This window comes from Dreissena polymorpha, chromosome 1, assembly GCF_020536995.1.
Source record: "Dreissena polymorpha isolate Duluth1 chromosome 1, UMN_Dpol_1.0, whole genome shotgun sequence".
In the NCBI taxonomy this organism is placed as follows: Eukaryota; Metazoa; Mollusca; class Bivalvia; order Myida; family Dreissenidae; genus Dreissena; species Dreissena polymorpha.
The window spans coordinates 160,599,200-160,616,229 of NC_068355.1; positions in this window are offsets into that span (position 1 = coordinate 160,599,200).

Below are 17,030 nucleotides of genomic sequence, written 5' to 3' on the forward strand. Positions count from 1 at the left end.
CATGGTGTCCAAAACCTTCGAACGGGCGCTCTTGTGACAGTTTTGGGCACTCTTGTTAATTTTATCTTTCTTGAAATGGTGTGTGTTTTTGTATTAATTGAAACGCATGCCGCTATTGCATTTGTATGTTTATGAAGATGAGCTGTATATATGCTTAAGTCGAAAAAAACTGTTCTGTTAAAAAAAAAAAAGATTTCGGGGTAAAGCAGGGCCCGTTGTTTAGGGGCTGAACCTGTTCGGGTTAATTCCGTTTGTTATCAAAATTGGACATGAGGATATTTATGTTAACGGAATAAAGAGGATACATGGGTTTTTAGGGGCGTCAATTGGGATTTGTGATATGTCAGATGTTGTTGCTTTGTAGTCCTCAACGCATTATGCTGCCCTTTTTATTCGGGCGTTTCTGAAAACTACGCGCCAGGATCGAATGTATTCTCACTAATTTTGAACGAAATAGTGTTGCAAAAGACATCTGGAGTATGGGTCCTTAAATGGTCAATAGTTAATACGCCAAAGTCGACCCCTTATGTTAATAGTTTGCATTGAAGGGAATTTCTTAGTTTTGGTCTATGTTCGGGTTCTTTCTATCCTTTCTTTGGAAGAACTAAATACAGCGACTTGATAATTTATCGAATCGACCACGCGCGCAAAATGATACGATTTAAATCGACTGTTATTGCGTTCGTGCGAGTAATTACCCAATAAGTTTAAACACTCACTGGAAGATGCTGAGGGATTCGCTAAGAGGGATAATTACCCAGGGGTTACTAGTCCTAATTGGCCTTAATTGAGCATTCATTTGATTAGCTATCTATTATATATACCTAGCGTAGGGGGGAAATAATAAAGTCCCTATTTAGGTTGTGCACGTTAATACATAATAAGTTGTGACAATTACTTTATTATAGCATTTTTGTGGGATTCGATAAAAGTGAAGGTTTCCCCCACGTTTACGTATGCATGCATAAGAATGTAATATTTATGTTTCATATATATATAATTATGAATAAATATGTAGTTGATGTATTTGACGTTTTTTGTTCTTTAATATAATTTTACCCTCATTTAACATTATTTACAAGTACGTGTAGATGAGTAACAAATGCAAACACCATTTTACTCTTGCGAGAAAAGATTATAGTGGATTTTATTATTGGAAAATCAAATTTATTAGTTTGGTTCATGCTCGATCTTTTTGTTGGTATCTATACTTCGCATTGGTGTACGTCATATAATATCCTATTCACTATAGATCTTGTATTTATTGTTCCGTCGTTCACAATTTTTAAAATTGATTATGTCGTTCGTTGCAGCATGTATGGCTGTCGTTACTTGAGTCGTCCAACATCGACTTTTAATATTCAGTAAACCCGTATGCAAAATAGCAAGTCTTCTAAGAGCGGTTGCCAAAACAACCCGATGATGTCTTTAGTAATTCACTTCACATATTTAGTTTAAACCTGTTTATTTAAGCTCAATTGCATGGAAAGCCTAAGGCTTATTTAAAACGCTCTCGTGTCCGTTCCTGGCAATAGAACCAGTTCTTGGTGTCTATGTGGAAGATCTAAAGAATGCTCCCACAGTGGGGATCGAACCTGTGATTTCCCGATCGCTAGGCGTACACCATATCCACTATGCCACGGTGACACATTCACATACACATATTTGTAACTACACTCTATTCTTAGGCTATACGGGTTTCAGTATTTACGTTTATCGCCCCTTAGCTCTGCAAATTTCCGAGTCAAACTTTCTGTACCATCATCGTCTCTTGCCTTATCCAATGATATATAATAAGCAGAGATAGGAAACATCAAGGTTGGATTACACTAGTTCCAAATCCGTAGGGTCCAATTACTAAACTACCAACTTTGAAAGTATGTTCTTGCCTTTGCTATAAAGCAAATTTTCCGAGACCGGTATCATATTTTTAGATGGATCTTTCCTCTTCCAATAATTGCAACAAAAGAGTACCAGCACGCAATTTCTTATACAGTTTAATTCGCCCAAAGGCAAGCAACCTCGGAAAACATAGTTTGCGAAGTGGGATTTCGACCATACTTTAACAAACGCACCTCAAACATTCATCTTTCAACATAGTCCCAAATGAAATGCACCATAATATTGCAAACTGACATATGATACAGGAAAAAGGTAATAGAAATGGGCGTGATCACGAAATTGCATTTAAACCAGAACAGAAAAGAACTAGACATATGACGAATGGACCACAGAGGAATACAACATGATTTTTTTTATGTACATTAATCCAAGACTGCAAGAGATCTAATATTATCTCCCAGCCCAATGTTCGCCGACGTTATTACGCCACAAGTCAGCGTCTATACCCGTTTATTCCTATAAACAATAGTTTGATAACAAATGAAATATGAAACAAAGTGTCGATATTGATCACAGCTTTAATGAATAAAAGTAAAATAAGAATAATGCAAAACCTTACATCCGAAATACATTAACCAATTAACTATCCAATGGGCAAACCTGAGCATCTGAATAATAACGATCTGAGATTCTATTAAATGAAACACAAACAAGCAACACATTTAAATGTTCTTTATTGGGAAGCTTTAGAGACATTGCATCAGCGGTTTTATTTTCAGATAAAGGAATTCAAAAAGAAGTTGTGGTGATTTTAACAAATAATTTAGTACTACTGTGCATGCTTATATTAAGCTAACCATGTAAATAATATATTCAAGTATCCTGAAGAAATATGATTCCTTCTGACAACAATTAACATAAAATAATAATAATTTGACTCAATAAACGTACGTATAGCTATTATAACTACAATTGTAAATTTACACCAGACTATACAATGGTTACTTACCCAGTGCATATGCTCATATGGGTCCTATTTGAGCTCACCAATATTTAAGCCGTATGAGTCACATGCGGGCTGTATATTTTCATGCCCATATGGGCTAGCCAATATTCGACCAATGCCCATATACCAGTCGGAGACCGTATTGCAACAATGTTAGTAAAATGTAAGAAAGTTGATTTCAATGTAAAGCGAGTAAGCGCTTTTGCAGAAAATATCTCTTGACTCGTTATTACTATAGAAATGCTTTGACAAAGTTTAAATGGGTTGTAGACATTAGAACAGTAAATTTCAAAATTGTTATTGATTCTGTAACATTATAGATGGGGATATTATTTAGGTTAGACATAATTGTCAATAAAAACTTGGATTGACTTTTATCTCAAGTGACTCAGTCACAACCACAAAAAGCCACAAATCACGCTGAATGTATTTTTCCTACTAACACAGTTTCCTGATTATAATTTCACCACGTTTGGTCATAAACAAAGAAAAATGTCACATTAACAAGACCCTTGATTAATTAATGTTTGGCCCTAACATTAAATGTAGTAAATGAATATTATATATTACAATAGATATGTCTTATATTTTGGATATTTTAAACATTTATTAAATTTTTGAATGATGTATGTATAATCAAAAAACAATTTATACGAACATTGATACACTAGAGATGGTTATAATAATAGGTTCAGTAATCATGAAATGAAAGCTGGTGTCTTGTCGTTTCTTGTGTGTTGCCTTATTTTTATGTCTTGTGGTGTTATCTTGTGTCGTTTATTATATTGTGTCTTGTGTTGTTTTGTTAGCTCGAGTCTTCTGTTATCTTGTGTCTTGTGTTTTCTTTTGGTAGGTATTATGTTTTGTATTTTGTGTTATTCTTAATTGTTTAATATTGCATCTTTTGTGATCTTGTGTCTTTTATTAGTTATTGTGTGTTCTGTTATCCTGTGTATGTTGTTATCTTGTGTCTAATAGTACAAAAACAAAAAAATAGCGCTAATGATCAAAACGGCCTCATGTTTGTGATGACGAAAGTACTGGATTATTTTTACACTGTGTTAATTGACACTTTATTGATTCCCGTAGTTGGATTTGCATGTTGTTCGAAGTAAGCAAGTTCTAAGGCAAGTTAGAAGTTCTTTAGAAGGCATTATGTCGCGCTCAAATATATAGTCTTATTTTTAATTTCATTAAGCATTAATAACAAGAAATATCATTTTTAAAAGATATTCGGTGTACATTGTATATCATGACTTGAAATAAAGGTTAATATTTTACTTTTCTAAGTTGTGAAATTAAAAACAAAGGTAAAAGTTTTGTTGTGTTCTTTTTTTCCAGTTAAAAGTTGCATATTCACCGCATTTAATGTTTGTCATGAAGTGCACGTATATTAACTACATATTAGTGTTTGTAGATACAAATTTTACAACGTGTGATAACAGCATATGAGTCCTCACGTGGCTAATCATGACTTAAGTTTTTCGTCATCGAAACATTTGATATTTGATTAAGAATCAGTTTTCATTCCACAAATTCAAATAACGCTGTTACTACCGCGTCATGCAAAAGTTGGTATTATAGTATATGCGGCCAGCGTAGCTCAAGCTGGGCCAAAATGAGCACACAGAGAGTAGTCCGCATTTCCCTACAATCATTATTGTTACATCTTGTTCTTATAAGACGCCTGGATGTTGCCAATGTTCCGGAGGATTATACTCAAATCAGCCGATGGGATAAATGTTATGTTACACTCGTGCTTTGTCGGACTGTCATTTTGTTGTTATTAATGATGCTATTTTCCGATAGTTTTCCACTAGTGACAGACATGGCGACTCTGCATTTCGTATGTTAAACTTATTTAAACTTATTTCCATAAATTCAGAGGTCATGGTCAGAGGTTAAAGGTCAAATTTGACTATAAAACAACTTGTCCAGGCTGTACCATTTTCATTCATGAATGCAATAATATTCACATATGCCTTACATGGGGACAATTAATGTCACGTGTATCACCAGCCTCATTGCCTCAAAGGGGATTAGCTCACTTTGATATAAATAGTCACATATGGCCATCAAAGGCGGAGTTTTGAGACAAAAGAGAAATGTTTGGGCATTTAGGCCTTATTCAGTAAGGTATATCCTATTGTTCTCTTACTACGTTCGTGCCCTATATCAGGTAGAGTCTCCAGCAATTAGTGTAAATGAACTCAGATAAGCTCTTAAGGACGGAAATGGCCCTCTTATTTCGATGTAAAGCTAATGGTTGTTAGAATAATTGACTTTTAACATTGTCCCAGAACATGGGACTCTTGAATCCGTCCAGTCCAAGTTAGTTGAACATTGAAAAAGTTTAATGGTCCTAGGCGTAAGCATTTTTGAGTTATCATTCGGATACTATTTTACTGTTTTAAGTCACTTTGACCTTGACCTTTGACCTAGTGACCTAAACATCAATAGGGGTAATCTGCAAGTCATGATCAATGTACCTATGAAGTTTCATGATCCTAGACGTAAGCATTCTTGTGTTATCATCCGGCAATCATTAAACTGTTTTGACTCACTGTGACCTTGACCTTTGACCTAATGACCTGAACATCAATAGGAGTCATCTGCGAGTCATGGTCAATGTACCTATGAAGTTTCATGATCCTAGGCATAAGCTTTCTTGTGTTCTCATCCGGAAACCATTTTACTGTGTCAAGTCACCGTGACCTTGACCTTTGACCTAGTGACCTGAAAGTCAATAGGGGTCATCTTTACGTCATGATCAATGTACCTAAGAAGTTTCATGATCATAGGCGTAAGCATTCTTGAGTAATCATTTGGAAACCATTTTTCAAAGTTGAGTCACTGTGACCTTGACCTTTGACCTAGTGACCTGAAAATCATTAGGGATCATCTGCGAGTCATGACCAATGTACCTATATAGTTTCATGATCCTAGGCATAAACGTTGTTGAGCTATCATCCAGAAACCATTTTACTATTTCGGGTCACCGTGACATTGATCTTTTACTTAGTGACCTGAAATTCAATAGGGATCATCTGCGAGTCATGATAAATGTATTTATGAAGTTTCATGATCCTAGGCATAAGCGTTTTTTGAGTTATCATCCGGAAACCATTTCACTATTTTGGGTCACCGTGACCTTGACCTTTGACCTAGTGACCCGAAAATCAATAGGGTTCATCTGCGAATCATGATCAATGAACCTATGAAGTTTCATGATCCTAGGCATAAGCGTTCTTGAGTTATCATCCGGAAACCGTTTTACTATTTTGGGTCACCGTGACCTTGCTCTTTGACCTAGTGACCTCAAAATCAATATGGGTCATCTGCGAGGTATGATCAATGTACCTATGAAGTTTCATGATCCTAGGCAAAAGCATTCTTAAGTTATCATCCGGAAACCATCTGGTGGACTGACATGTGCAAAACAATATACCCTCTCTTCTTCGAAGGGGGGCATAATAAGACAGTAGCATGAACCAACAAGGGAGGCAACTTGTTATGTCACAATTTAGCAGTGTATAAAAAGTGGTACTTAATTATCTCGCTAAACATGGGTCTAAATTACGTTTTAAAGCTATTTTCTGATTGGATGAAACAGTCCGAAATCATCCAATAAATAAAGTCGAGATATTTATCTTGCGGAACATGCAATGACATGCCGCATGCAAGCTATTTATAAAGTAAATGTCGTAAATCAAAAAGTTTGTTATGTTTTTTTTTCGCAGTCATAGACAGTGTTCCTGGCTGAAAACGATGCAATATTACTTTTAAATCATTCATGCATTAGTTTTTAGCAAGAAAGAGGTAGAATATTAGTGTAAAACATAATTTTTTTCATTTAAACTTGTGTCTGCTACCATTTAACGAGTGGTAACGAAAATTACCGATTGTACAGATGTTTCGACAGACATATGCAAAACGAAAGAATATATTGCATATTTCAAGTTTATCAGCCTTGAAATAACCTATTAATCAAATGAGAATCGAAATTATTAAAATATAAACCAGTAATGTTCATTAACACCAAAATCTTTCGGCACAACCATCATATTTTTGGAAACCGTGACGTATTGTTTTTCGGAAACTGACGATCGGTAATTTCAATAACCATTGGAAAATTTCATCAATGACAAGTTTCGTTTCTAATGTTTTTCTCAAATATTCTACCACAAAATTATTGTATACCATTAAACAAATGAATGACAAGTAACAATTCCTTGATTTTGGGGAGGGACACTGTCTATTAATGCTTATAAACACCAGGGACCTAAACAAATGATTATAAAAACCAGGGACCTATACATGTTTGTATAGGTCCCTGTAAAAACGCATTAAGGCTTAACTTTAAGTGCATAAAGCATTGAAAAATAAATCATCATTTAAGTGTAGACAATTGTTCGTTTTATCCGATATATTCATTCATCCACATTGCTCAGACACTCAATTATATTGGAAATTATTACGAATATCTGATAAAACTTGCATTATTTATTTTTATCTTTAAACTTCCATTTCATAAATGTTTTGTTTTTTTTATAAACGTCGTCAATTATTAATTGTATATAGATTGCTCTGTAGTTCGAAAAACATTATGGCAAATATTTCTCATGTAAGATAAAATGCAAATAATTAATAAAATATTCCCTTTTAATCAGTATGTTGGTTTATCGGTCAATAACAATATCACTTTGAACATTGAATTATTTAAAAGTTATAACAAACATTAAATGTTCTCCGAACAAATGATTCATAACACATATAACAGATTGATAGAAAGATATGAACAAATTTAGGCTGCCCGCCTGGAATGGTCCTGTTAGTATGGAAGTACTTGATATATAACTTTATAAGCCTGTCGGTGTTGTAAAGACATAAAATATTTTATGAATGTCTCAAAGTGTAGAATTATTTTGCATTTAGTAAAAGAAAGGCAACATATAACCCTTAAGTGGCTGACGAGAACTTGTGGCTGAATACAACTAAAAAGAGGCATTATGATTCTTGAAAATAAAAGTAAACATCATTATATATGAATTTTCTGATCAAAAGTGTTATTTTTAGTGAATAGGGGAAATACATGTTCAAGAATAAACAATATAAATGTTTTGGCGAAGTGCATCATAGTATTATCATAGTACCAGTTTTGGTCTAAAAATCCAGTAACATTTTTTAAATTTCATAACCCCTTGTTGCAAAAAAATCATGAAAAATAGAATTTTCAGAGTAACCTATTAAAATAAAATAAAAATGCTTTATTAGACCCTAGACATTATTTTTGCAATCATCTTTCATCAATTACAAATGTTTAAAAAAATTATTGTTTCATGCTACTCATGGTACCAGTTTTTGTCAGAAAGAGTTATGCTGTTGTTGTTGAATTGTGTGAAGCTGTTATTGTTCAATTGTGTGAAACTACGAAGATTGCTTATCTTAGGTATAAAATACGTCAACCATTTATACTTGGCAGAATAGTCGAGCAGGCTAGTGCGTTTTTACTCCAGGACTAAGGGGGTCACTGGTTCGAGCCCTGCTGCGGACTAACATTTTTTTAATAATTTTATTCTGGATTTTTAACTGGAGTTTTTATTTTTCAATGTTTACATTTATCAATATATAGCATTTAATGACTAACTTCAAAACATGTCAAAATCTGTGAAAAGGCCCCTTTAACATATTATCTACTCCTATAAATATGAGGTGAATATACATGGACTAAACGGTAAATTACGTCTAATTATTTGGACTATAATGATATCAACTACTTAAATAGAAAGAAGAAAGAATTCATACTTACCAGTAATTTGAGTAAAGAGTTTGTTATCAATGTTGTATTTCAGGACATCTTGGTGATATGCAAATCCCATATGACATGTTCATATCGGGTATCATAGCCATTCAATAAGTCGCAAAATGCTCGAACAAAATTTATAAAGCAAAATGTGACTTAAATTGATAACTAAAAATACCAGTATCATCAGTATGCCAGTTTTGCCTTGTCAAACTGTTGAGATCCAGAAAGTGCTTCATTCACATTGAATATATCCTTCGAATTCCATTTATTGTTGCATTACTAAATAGCGAAACAAGCCGATTTAAGCTGTAAGAAAGTTTTGACACGAGTGTTATCAAGTCTCTCATGGGCGAAGCCAAAGAAAGTGATCCATTCACATCGAATATATCCTTCGAATTCCATCCATTGTTGTCATTAGCGGAGATTTAGTGAATCAATAATTCATATATCATAAATGACAGCTTCTAAACAGCGAAACAAGCCAATTTATGAAGTAAGAAAGTTTTGACTCGAGACTCTAATGGGGGCGGCCATTGTTGAATGTTGAAACACAAACGACAACTCTGCTAGGAGAATGTTCCTACGCAGTGGCGAATGCCCAAGGGAAGTAACTGAAAAATCGAGTTATCTCAATCGGACTGGCTCGGTCTTTTACATAGGTCGCCATTGTGAAGAATATTTTGATCGTCAAAAATACCTGTAGGATACACTCTTGAAAATTCCGCAAAAAATTGTTTCACGACGTAAAATTCCCATCACTTGGGGACCTTTCACCAAATTCTCACAATCGTAAGTAGTTTACACTTGAAAGTATCGGCTGAGCAATAAACATATTAATTTGAATCAGCGCTGTAAGTGTCCAGACAAAATTCTGTTGAAACATTAAACTTTAAACGAACATGAGTTTTCTTTGATATTAAAGCTTTTTGCTGTTTGATGCGTGTAAAAATCACAGGCATTTTCTTGAAGATTAACTTCATACATTAAAATGGTACTGTCCTAATCCAATTTACATACATTTTTCCTAGTTGGAAGGTCTTAAAACCAAATATCGGACACCTACTCTGAACAGAGTAAAATACAAATGATCTTAAAGGGGCCTTTTCACAGATTTTGGCATGTTTTGAAGTTTGCATTAAATGCTTTATATTGATAAATGTAAACATTAAATTTTAAAAGCTCCAGTAAAAAATCAAATATAAAATTTAAAAAAGGAAAAAAAGTAGCCCGCAGCAGGGCTCTAACCAGTGACCCCCGCAATCCTGAAGTAAAAACGCATTAGCCAACTGAGCTATCCTGCCAAGCATATATGAGTGCGTATTTTATACGTTATATAAGCAATATTCGTAGTTTAACAAATTTAAACGACAACTACAGAACTCTCCAAATTATTCAATCGTTTCGCGTTGCAACGCTTTATAAATTTTAGGTTTTTAAATCGTCAAACGATGCATATAATGGCTATATTAGGCCATGGCAAATGTTCAGTAATACTGTTTTTCTCACAAATATCATAACTAAACCGAAAATTTGCGAATCTGAAACAACTTTTTTCAATTTTGTCAAATTGAACCAAACCGTGAAAAGATCCCTTTAAAATAACAGTACAATTGGTAGATATGTTGCCCTCTGTACGTTAACAGGCAAATAACAGGCAAATTCTTTGTGCGTGTGTGTGCGTGTGTGTGTTAGGAGTAAATATTGAAATTATCAGAAATAATGCATACTTACACACATATCCGTTATTTTTTTCTATTATTGTTGCAACCGACTCCTGGCATTTGAAAATAGGTGTACATTTCTTGTTGGGACTATAGTGTACAAAGTTTTAGATGGCTCAATGCCTCGTTGTTTTGATGACGTTATTTTTGTATCGAATAACAATACATACTCTCTAAGGTCTTCCACCCACTACGATTTATCATCTGTTGCATTTAAAACCAATTACGGAAAGCGTACTTTTGCCTACTGTGCGAAAAATATATGTAACTTTATGCCAAATAATATAAGACAAGCACATACAATTATTTCCTTTAAACGGCACTATAAAAATCATTTGCTACAAACGCAAATCTTGCTTTGATATGTATGTGGATTGTATGAATTAAAATTACGTTTTTTTGTGTGTTTTTGTTTGTTTCGTTTTTGCTTTATGCTTTGTGATTGTCTGTTGTTATGAAAGAATTAAATAACGATCATCATTATTATTATTATTATTATTATTATTTGTATAATTATTATTATTTATTATTACAATTATTACTATTTTGTTATTAGTATTATTATTATTTTTATTATAGTTATGTTGCTTTTGTAACTATTTTAAGGCTGATTGCAGTATGCTAGAAATAGTTGAGATATACCTACATATACTGTGTTTCTGAAGACCACATTGTAAAAAAGAAATGTTATTTCTTAATGTGTTATCTTCTTGAAATAAAGTTATTATTATTATTAGTATTATTATTATTATTAGTATTATTATTATTATTATTATTATTATTATTATTATTATTATTATTATTATTATTATTATTATTATTACTCCCGCAAAACAAAATATAATTGACGTAGTTATGCAGATTTGAACTGTGAACAGGATGTCAATGAAAACAATACGTCATAGACTTTCCTTTGCTATAAGCTTTTGCAAAACTGTCGATGATTCCAAGTAATTGAGAGGCACTGGTGCGTTAGACAAACATACTGCAGTGTTGTGTCTCGAAATTAAGTAGTTATTTCCTTGCCTCAGGCTGCATTGTGTGATGACCCAGAGCGTGTCCAATCGCTCATAAATTTGATTGACTAACTAGACTTGCAAAAGTTGAGGCGAATTTTAAAATATAGTTGCAACTTTCAAGTACTTCAAATAAGATGGATCAGATTTTTTTAACCATTCGGGCAATATCTTGTAGCGTAGCAATAATTTTTAAGGGAATCCCCATGTTCGATATGACAAGCGCTTTTGATTCCCCGCGGTGGATTGAAATTACGGCAGGACTATGGATTCTGCTACTTTTCGTCATGGGAATCGCTTTGAACGGACTAACCATGTGCGTTTTCGTGAAGTACCCGATAATGATCAACGTGAACACGTTTTTTATAATAGCGATAATCGTCAACGGTTTTCTGAGCTCCGCTTTACGCTGCGTTCAAGTGATTATCGCTGAGTTTTCTGGACACTGGTTAGTGCACATGTCCGAAGACTCCTGTATCGCCAATGCGTTCATCGTCTATTACTTTGATATATCGTCCATGTTCTATTACGTCTGCATCACCTATATCCGCTACCTGGGTATAGTGACTGTTCCAGTCATGATCGCGGATATCGAAATGGCAGGTCGCTCTAGCGTTTGCCGCGTGTCAGCTCCTCTCCTTGATGCTCGCGGTATCGCCGCTACTCGGGCTCGGGTCATACGGGCTAGAGACCCACGGGACTGGCTGCGGGCTTGCCTGGAATGACCGGAGTCGCACCGGCCTGAGCTATATGATACTCAGCGGAATCGCGTGCTACGTTACACCCATGGCTTTCATGGGCATCTACTATGTAAGGGTAATCAAAACGGTAAGATAACACGATTTTTGCATACTGATTGTATTATTGCCAGCTAATCACGGTTTATCCTTTTTATATTGCGCTTATTTTATCTATATATTACATTGTATATTTGTATAAAACTACAGTTTTTCTACTATTACTGTTTTTTAGCATGTACACAAAGCGTCATAAAAGGAAAACACAATGCTAATTTGGTAGCCAAATATATTGATTTTAACATTTATATTCAATAATAATTCTTGATTTAAATACATGGGTAATTAAACACATTAATATCATCCCAATTTTAAATCATTGATATTTTCTTAAAACCACAGACAAAGATACAATCAAATACAGTTTTGTTTACATATAACTATGGCTCATTGGGTCATTGTCGACCTGAAATGGCTTGAAGTCACCCTGGGGTGACTAGAAGCCGATTCATGTCACCCTGGGGTGACTTCAAGCCGATTCTAGTCACTCGGTTGGCTTGAAGTCACCCCAGGGTGACATGAATCGGCTTGAAGTCACCCTAGGGTGACAAGAATCGGCTTCTAGTCACTCCAGGGTGACTTCAACCCATTTTAGGTCGACAATGACCCAATGCGTTATGCCTTTTGTGTCATTGTCGACCTGAAATGGCTTGAAGTCACCCGGCGGTGACAAGAAGCCGATTCATGTCACCCTGGGGTGACTTCAATCCGATCCTAGTCATCCGGTTGGCTTGAAGTCACCCCAGGGTGACTTCAAGCCATTTCAGGTTGACAATGACCCAATGAGCAATTCTATAATATGTCTTTTAGGAAGCATTACCAATAACAACAATAACATCACATATCAAGGCAAACTTCACGCAGCGGTTATTTCCCCAAGACTATGTCGATAACTACTTGTCAAATAATGATGAGAAATTGGGTGAAATATTTGGGTTTTCTTTATGTACGAAATATTGACAAGTATATAAAAAAGATTAAATATTTGGATCTGGTGTATGTTTAACAACAAAGGGTTACGATGCTGTTAACACAAGCCTTGGACTGTATTTGCATTATTTATTGGTATCACAAGGCTGATTAGCGGGTGCATACTTGAATAGTGACTTCTCCAATCCTAGGTTGTAATTCAGCCAATCAGAAATAAACACGCATAGAACACTGACCAATGGGATTCATAACAGAGTTTCACTGGGCAGATGTTAGAGGGAAACAAGGCAGTTAGCGTTAGACCTAGAGGTGGACAGATGAAAAAGACACAATCATGTAGCAATCACAAGGTATTTGTATAACTGAAATATTAGTTAATTCAGACATTAAATTGGACTAGAAACTGATATATGGTGTTGTTGAATATTTTATCCTACGTAATGCAGAGAAATTAACATAAATAGACAGGGACCGACTTGTCCCATGCGCGACACGAGAAAATGGTAGTTAATGCAAAACTCGTCATCTTGGCAATTCGCGCATGACGAGATATCGAATAATAGGCTACACACCGGTAATTTAAGAGTAATGAACATTGCTAGCAACTGTGTGTCGTCCATGAACTATGAACGATTACGCGACACAGGACGTTAAATGGTGCTCGTGAACCAAGGATTCGAACAAAGAAAAACTACCACTTACGATTACGAAGCCATGAAAAACAACGCGAAGAAACTCCGTTTCGGCAATTTCTGTAACCAGTAACAACGACCGTGAGCCGGGAACAACGACATCAGACCGCACATATTCTGCAACTTCCGGTGAGTGACTGTTTTATTTCCTAACGCTTGTATCAAAATGGCAAATCAAATAATCCCTGAGTTATTTCAAAATTTGAATGAACAAATTAAAGATGTTAAAACGGCCATAAGCACTCAGACTATTTCACAGGTTGTACAATCATTTGATGGAAATTCAAAAGAATTTAAAAATTAGATTAAAAATGTAGAAAAATATGGAACGCTTACCAATTTAGATGAGAATAAATTAAAATTTGTTGCTTACCAATCTAGTAAAGGGCTTGTTAGTGATTACATACTACGCTTTTTGACTGATGATCCGATAGGGACATGGACAGATTTAAAGGAACAGCTTAAATTAAGATTTGCGGAAATTCAAGACCCACAATACGCTTTCGCATTATTAAAGACGACTAAACAAAAGACCGACGAGAATGTTCAAATATACGCTGAGCGACTTTTATCTCTTGCGACTGATGCATACGAAAATATTGAAGGTAATTTAGACTATATAGAAAAACAGTTAGTAGAAATTTTTATCGACGGATTATCGCACGATTATTTGAGACTTAAATTAATGCGCGAAAATCATGCAACCCTATCAAATGCTTTAAAAAGCGCTATACAGGAGCAAAGTGTCAGAGCTAGATTTGAGTTGCGATCACAGGTAAATAGACTTAATAACATTACGACCGATAATATTCAGACAAATATCGGTTATATTAGGTCATCTATTGTTTGCACATATTGCAAGAAACACGGTCATTCTATTGATATCTGTCGCCGTAGGCAACGCGAGATAAGTGCATATACGGTAGGGCGGAACGGTCATACGATAGATCAAAACAGTAACATGCGCAAAAACGAATATGACAAAAATTGGAAAGATAAAATTGATTGTTGGAATTGTGGTAATTTAGGACACTTAAGTAGAGAATGTACTCAAAGAAAAACGTACATTAATCGAAAAAACTAGGAAATTCTTACCAAAAAGGGGTCTATGGTAAGAATGAAAAAGTCAAGACATATAATATCGCTTTGTGTGGTAGTCCAAATTCTTGTGTTATTTCAACAGGTGGATTTCAATTTAGAAGCCTGATAAACTCCGGTGCTGAAGTTAGCATCGTGAGTAAACGTACTTATGATATGTTAAAACAAAAACCAGCACTGATAATTAAAAAAGTAAATCTTAAGTCGGTAAATGGAAATTCATTACATGTCCACGGAAGTGTAAAATTGAGATTCAAAATAGGGAGCATATATAAAGAGCACATGTTTTTTGTAGTAAGTAACATAAATAGAAATGTTATTTTAGGAAGAGACTTTTTACAAGATAATGGTGTCCGTTTGTACTTTGATTTAGGATGTTTGAGGATTGATAACTGTTATGTACCTCTAGAAGAAGATGTACATCTTTCAACGATAGCGAGATTAACTAGACATACTGTGTTAAAACCACAAACTGCATATAGACTCTTTGCTCAAGCTAAAAGAAACTGCATACGTTCAAATACAAATTATGAATTCAATGGGATAAGCAATTCTTTCTTTGATAATGAACCTGGTTTAACAATTTTTAATTCAGTAGTCAAGACAACGCGTGATAGACAATTTCCCATTTTAATTATAAACAATACGCACAAAACAATAAGGCTTAGACGACACTGTGCCATAGGGCGAATAAAATTGGTAAATGATAATGAAATATGCTCAGTACAAGAAGTTATCAAAAATAATCAGCCGAAATCAGGTTTATCTAAAGATGAAATCTTATCAGATTTACGTGTAGATGAAAATCAAAAAGAAAATATTCTACCGGTACTCTTAAAACACAGAACTCTCTTCGCAAGAAATAATTTAGAATTAACACAATCTTCAGCGATAGAATTTACCATAGATACAGGGGATCATCCGCCCATTAAATTGAAACCGTATCGAACACCATTAAACAATAAGGTATTCATAGATAAAGCCATCGACGAAATGCTAGCCGCAAACATAATAAGTCCATCAAGAAGTCCGTGGAGCTTCCCTATTGTTTTAGTAGATAAAAAGAAAAATAACCATGACTCAAACAAGGATAATAAAGACGAGAAAAGGTTTTGTGTTGATTTTAGACAATTAAACAAAATTACAAAACCAATTGCCTATCCATTACCATTAATAGATGATATATTGGCGTTATTAGGTAAAAATAAATATTTCACCAGTTTAGATTTGATATCGGGATATTGGCAAATACCAATAAAAGAAGAGGACAGAGAAAAAACGGCTTTTGCTTCGGGATTCAGGGGTCTATTTCAATTTAACGTTATGCCCTTCGGTGCCTCCTCCGCCGGTGCTATATTTCAAGAATTGGCTAATAAAGTACTCAAAGGTTGTGAGGGCTTCGCTGTGGCGTATCTAGACGATATACTAATATTCTCACCTGACTTGCAATCTCACTTAGCGCACGTAAATACGGTACTACAAAGTCTCAGTAAACATAACCTAAAGCTTAAACTATCAAAATGTCAATTCTTACAAAGAGAGACTAGATACCTAGGCTTCATCATATATCAAAACGGTATAAGGCCGGATCCGTTAAAAGTAGAAGCGATCCGACAACTCCCTAGGCCAAAGTGCGTGCGCGATGTATGATCTATCTTAGGTGCAGCGGGATTTTATAGGAGATTCTGTCCGTCGTATTCAGAAGTAGTCGAGCCTCTCATTAATCTCACGAGAAAGAATGTCCCATTTAAATGGTCAAAACAATGTGAAGATAGTTTCATACAATTAAAAGATTCATTTACGCAAATCCCTTATCTTTCATACCCTGATCCGAAAAAAGGTTATATACTGTATACTGATGCATCCGATAAATGCATAGGATCTTGCTTAACTCAAAAATGCGGGAATAACGAGACCGGGGATTATGTGGGCGAAAAGCCGATATTTTTCATATCGCACAGATTCAGCCCCACGCAATGCAAATATAGTACTAGTGAAAAAGAATGTTACAGCATATTTTACAGTCTAAGTAAATTGCACCATTATTTACACAATGCTGAATTTGTTATAAGAAGTGATCACAAGCCGCTTAAGTATTTATTGGAAAGTCCGATGCAAAACA